This window comes from Salvelinus sp. IW2-2015, unplaced genomic scaffold (assembly GCF_002910315.2).
Source record: "Salvelinus sp. IW2-2015 unplaced genomic scaffold, ASM291031v2 Un_scaffold7456, whole genome shotgun sequence".
In the NCBI taxonomy this organism is placed as follows: domain Eukaryota; kingdom Metazoa; phylum Chordata; class Actinopteri; order Salmoniformes; family Salmonidae; genus Salvelinus; species Salvelinus sp. IW2-2015.
The window spans coordinates 11,821-17,599 of NW_019948716.1; the positions used below are offsets into that span (position 1 = coordinate 11,821).

A 5,779-nucleotide genomic window follows, 5' to 3' on the forward strand; every position below is an offset into this window, starting at 1 on the left:
AATTGTTTAATTCACACACTTATCAAGAGAACATCCCTACTGCATCTGATCTGGCCGACTCACTAAACACATGGTCTTCGTTTATAAATGATGTCTGAGTGTTGGAGTGTGTCCCTGGCCATCTGTAAATTAATAAAGAACAACAAAAAGGTGCCATCTGTTTGCTTTACTTTTACTTTTGATACCTACAGTATATTTTAGCAATTACATTATTTTAGATACTTAAGTATATTTAAACCATTAACTTTAGACTAAGTAGTATTTTATGGTGACATTCACTTATACTTGAGTCATTTTATATTAAGGTATCTTTACTTTTACTCAAGTTTGACAAGTGGGTACTTTTTCACTTGAGCTACAACAACGATGTGTGCTGTTGGGGGACTGGAGTTGGGAAACACTGATGTAAGGAAACGACACCGTTTCAATCTTGGTCAATAGGCAATCTTTACCTCCCAAATTAACAGACTAAGTAGGGCAGTAGAAGACACACAACCAGCTTTCGGATCAGTCCTTCTAGAATGCTCCACAGATGGACAGTCATCAAACCATTGTTGTCTCGGACCCTGAGATGGGCCATTAATCATCATTGTTCTGTAAATCACGGTTAGTGACCCAACCCTGGCAGTCTCCCGTGAATTGGACGTGTGTCCAATTGAATTGAGTGGTTTGCTATTATTCTGTAAATTTATTGTAAATACATTGTAAATGGTCACTCAAAACCGGTTCAGGCCAATTTGACAACACAATCDCACATTCAATTCGTGCATGTACATAATGTGTTTCAGCATTTTTTTTGTTACTTAATTCGTGAGAAAAGACAATAATTTAAACACGATAGCCTATATTTCAATTTTTTCTTCATTATTGAACGTTATGAATATACCTTAATGTTGTATTTATTTAATCCCGTTTATAAATGGTGTTTGTATTGCTATATATACAGTTTTCGATTTTTCTGAGCAGACTTTCTGATCAGAATTTGTGAGAGAACACACACACAATTTTCTTCATAATGCATTTAATACAAGTTAAACAGTTTCATGTAAAATAATGAATTATGTTGGTTGACACTTGTGGCTCTTCCAAGGCCGATTCATTATGATTATTACGGTGTCAATCATGTTAGCGAGTCAGAAATGTCAGTTTCCTAGTACCGACTAGCACTTGAATACTGCATAATGCTGGCTTCATATTCTCCTGGGACACTGGACAATGGGAAGTCGTAACTCCGACATGATTGTGTTCAAGTTCAGTTCAAGTCGGAACAATTCATAAGCCAATATTGCACTATATAGGCCTGTGGTCTAAAGTAGTGCACTATATAGGGCATTGTCTACAGGTGGACTTTAGATCTTAGTGGTAAAGGTGATCTTTATGCTGGGAATATTTTTAGACTGGTTAGTTATAAAAGCAACATGTTTCATGGAGCCACGACTGAGATGAGGAGATGTACAATAACCAAAGATTCACCTTAGTAATCAGTTATTTTATAACACGTTCTACAAAACACAGTAACTACATACTGTTCCACACTGATGTCCTCAGCATTAGGAAAGACAGAGGAGAAGAAAATAACCCTTAAACGGTACTTCAACCGGGTGGTAGCTTTTTATGCTAATTCAACCCTGCAAGTTAGAGGCTGCTGCACTATATACACAGACACTCCGACATTGCTCATCATAATATTTATATATTTCTTCATTCCATTATTTTAATTTTAGATTTGTGTGTATTGTTGTGAATTGTTAGATACTACTGCACTGTTGGAGCTAGGAACACAAGCATTTCGCTACACCCACAATAACATCTGATAAATATGTGTATGTGACACAATAAAATGTGATTTATAGACCTGCATTATTATTATAACGTTGGGCCCATATAACTTCACACACTTTCATTTCAAATCTGGGTTGACACTTGGGATGGGAATGGGGTGTCATTTAAGACGCAGACCTCGTTACTAAACTGTTTAAATCCTTCTTTGCCGTCTTTCTTCAATTCGATGGATTTCAACGTAAATGTATTAATCACCCCAAAGGGAAAATCATTATTGGTGATTGAGGTAATCATTGATCTTATGTGATAACAGATGGTATTTTGTGTAGATTGTTGCGTGTGTATTTATTTGACTGTAACAAAATTCCTCCATCTCCCCATTCCTCCAATCCCTGTATTCCCCTCCGTCCCCATCCCTCTCTCCAAACCCCGACTCCCCCAACTCCCGTCCCCGTCCCTGCCTGGACTGGTCATTTCAGTAGGATGCTGTTTATGTCGTTTCCATTGTATGTTTTATAATATTGTCTGTTTCAGTTGTTGTTCCTTTGTCATTTCCATTGTGTTATAAAATCGTTTTGGTCGTAGTGAACAGGCAAGGACTGTACGCTTGTTTATTCCATGTGTAACTCTGTGTTTTGTTGTGTCGCACTGCTTTGCTTTATCTTGGCCAGGTCGCAGTTGTAAATGAGAACTTGTTCTCAACTGGCCTATCTGGTTAAATAAAGGTGAAATAAATAATTATTAAAAAAGCAATTTTGAATTTTAACAGTTATTTTACTGATATTTTCTTATTAAAATAGGCTATTATCAAACAGCTTCCTATAACTAAGAATTAGAAGTCCTATCAATTTAGAACATAGAATAATTAAACAGTTATATTTGAAGTTTTTAATATTGTGAGGTGTAAATTGTATCCAAAAAGTGATCTTCTAAATGACAATTTAGCAGTTGTGTTTAACCATTTGATTGGCTGTTGTCACGTCCACGGACTCCGCACAACGCCATCTGATTGGCTGTTTAACGAAACACCGACAGTTAAACGTGAACGTTGTCAAATTTGCCTTCAGTTGAGTTGTCAGTTGAGACCAGCGTTCTTTATTCTGGTACATTCTGATCGTTATCAGACACTAGTCTTTTGGGTAATAATGTGTGAGAATGAACGCTATGATTTGTCAACTCATAGACCTACCGCCTTACAGGAGTCCGAAAACAAGAGTTTCGCCCGTGGCGGGACTACTTGAAGCTGGCTGACCTAGTGCGGAATGAGTTAGGAAACTTCACCTCAGAACCGTCAACCGTTGAGGGTCAGACTCCGGATATGCTCGACCATGGTGGAATTTGAAGAGTTTCTGCCGCGAGCCTTGCTGTCACCGATAACACCTGTGGCGAACCACCCTACGGCACGAAATGGAACCCCTGGATTCAGAAATCGACTCTTTGCATGAAGACGCTCCTTTATGGCCGAGCAGCACCGAGGGTCCGAGCCCCTACAGCAGCGTCCAGATCCCCGCTGGACCTGGGGCCAGAGTGGGAGAAACACCCGGAGGAGGTGCCATCACCTGAGCGCAAGTTCGCGGCTTGCATACCGAGTCTGGTATGCGTCCACAGCTCAAGGACCAGGATGGGGACATGATGTGCCCGTACCTGTGGCTGTATGTCTGCCCTCTTTTGACACACCTGTTCCACAGCTGTCTATGTCCGCCCATTGGTGTAAAGTACTTTAGTGAAATACTTGAAAGTACTACTAAGTAGTTTTGGGGTATCTGTCTTTATTGGGCTTCGCAGTGGCGCAGCGGTCTAAGGCACTGCACTCAGTCTTGAGGCGCACTACAGACACCTGGTTCGAATCCGGCTGTATTCTCAACCGGCCGTGATTGGGAGTCCCGTAGGGTATCGAACAATTGCCCAGCATCGTCGGGTTTGGCCGTCATTGTAAAGATGAATTTTTCTTTAATTGACATGCCTTAATTAAATGAAGGTTTTTTACTTCACTACATTCCTAAAGAAAATGATGTACTTTTTACTCCGTACATTTTCCCTGATACCCAAAACTATTCTTTACATTTTGAATGCTTATCAAGACACGACAATTGTTTAATTCACACACTTATCAAGAGAACATCCCTACTGCATCTGATCTGGCCGACTCACTAAACACATGCTTCGTTTATAAATGATGTCTGAGTGTTGGAGTGTGTCCCTGGCCATCTGTAAATTAATAAAGAACAACAAAAAGGTGCCATCTGGTTTGCTTTACTTTTTACTTTTGATACCTAAGTATATTTAGCATTACTTACTTTAGATACTTAGTATATTTAACATTTACTATTTACTATAGTAGTGCATTCATTTTATCATATATTAGTATCTTTACTTTTACTCAATTTGACAAGTGGGTACTTTTTCACTTGGAGCTACAACAACGATGTGTGCTGTTGGGGGACTGGAGTTGGGAAACACTGATGTAAGGAAACAGACACCGTTTCAATCTTGTCAATAGGCAATCTTTACCTCCCAAATGAACAGACTAAGTAGGGCAGGTAGAAGACACACAACCAGCTTTCTGGATCAGTCCTTCTAGAATGCTCCACAGATGGACAGTCATCAAACCATTGTTGTTCTCGGACCCTGAGATGGGCCATTAATCACCACTGTTCTGTAAATCAAGGTTAGTGACCCAACCCTGGCAGTCTCCGTGAATTGACGTGTTCCAATTGAATTGAGTGGTTTGCTATTATTCTGTAAATGTAATTGTAAATAAATTGTAAATGGTCACTCAAAACCGGTTCAGGCCAATTTGACAACACAATCTCACATTCAATTCGTGCATGTACATAATGTATTCAGCATGTTGTTTTGTTGTTTAATTCGTGAGAAAAGACTAAATTTAAACACGATAGCCTATATTTCTATTGTTTCTTCATTATTGAACGTTATGAATATACTTAATGTTGTATTTATTTAATCCCGTTTATAAATGGTGTTTGTATTGCTATATATACTTTTTCGATTTTTCTGAGCAGACTTTCTGATCAGAATTTGTGAAAAAAGACACACATTTATTGCGACTTATCCCGTGGGAAAAACATTTTTATTAATGCCACTGCTGTTTTCTATGTTTGATTTCGCTTATACTTTGGGATACTGGTAGCATTGTAGCAGAAAGGCCCTTTTTTTCGTGAAGGCAACAGTACACGGTATTCTTCATACGCATTTCATATTCGTGAGCCTAAATCACAATTTTCTTCATAATGCATTTAATACAAGTAAACAGGTTAATGTAAAATATGAATTGTTGGTTGACACTTATGGCTCTTACAAGGCCGATTCATTATGATTATTACGGTGTCAATCATGTTAGCGAGCAGAAATGTCAGTTTTCCTAAGTACTGACTAGCACTTGAATGATGTATTAATGCTGCTTCTTATTCTCCTGGGACACTGGACAATGGGAAGTCGTAACTCCACATGATTGTGTTCAAGTTGTTTTCAAGTCGGAACAATTCATTGCCAATAATATGGCAACAATATTTTCTCTTCTCCCACTGTAATTCCAATTTTGAGAGTTCATCAAGTGAAACTTCCCAGTCGGAACTAGGTATTTCCGATAACTCCGATTGCACGTGAACGTGGCATTATATGTGTGATCGACAACAGTTGGGGCTGGTTCGCGGTGTGTCCAGCCCCAAAACGCATTCCCGACCACCGCGGATGAGTGTCAGTATCCTGCTGTTGTTCCGTGCAGTCAACTAGTAGAATTATGTCTGTGACTAAGTGTGGGGATTATTATTAAGGTTCTGGTCGTCTGAGAACCAACAAGTAGGCTATACAATAAACAAGATAACTTTGAACGAAGAAACTAAAGTAATAATAATTAAAACAATAAAATATATATATATATATACAATTATCATATGTTTGGTTTGCTGTGGAGACTGAGTCGTGTCTACACAATATTATTTACAACGAGCGGTTCCCATCCTTTTCAAGTAGACTA

At 38.8% G+C, this 5,779-nt stretch overlaps 1 pseudogene; it reads left to right on the plus strand.

The window, feature by feature from the left end:
* The first annotated feature begins 2,888 nt into the window (after positions 1 to 2,888).
* Positions 2,889 to 5,535, plus strand: LOC139027101 (uncharacterized; annotated as a pseudogene).
* Positions 5,536 to 5,779: the final 244 nt, after the last annotated feature.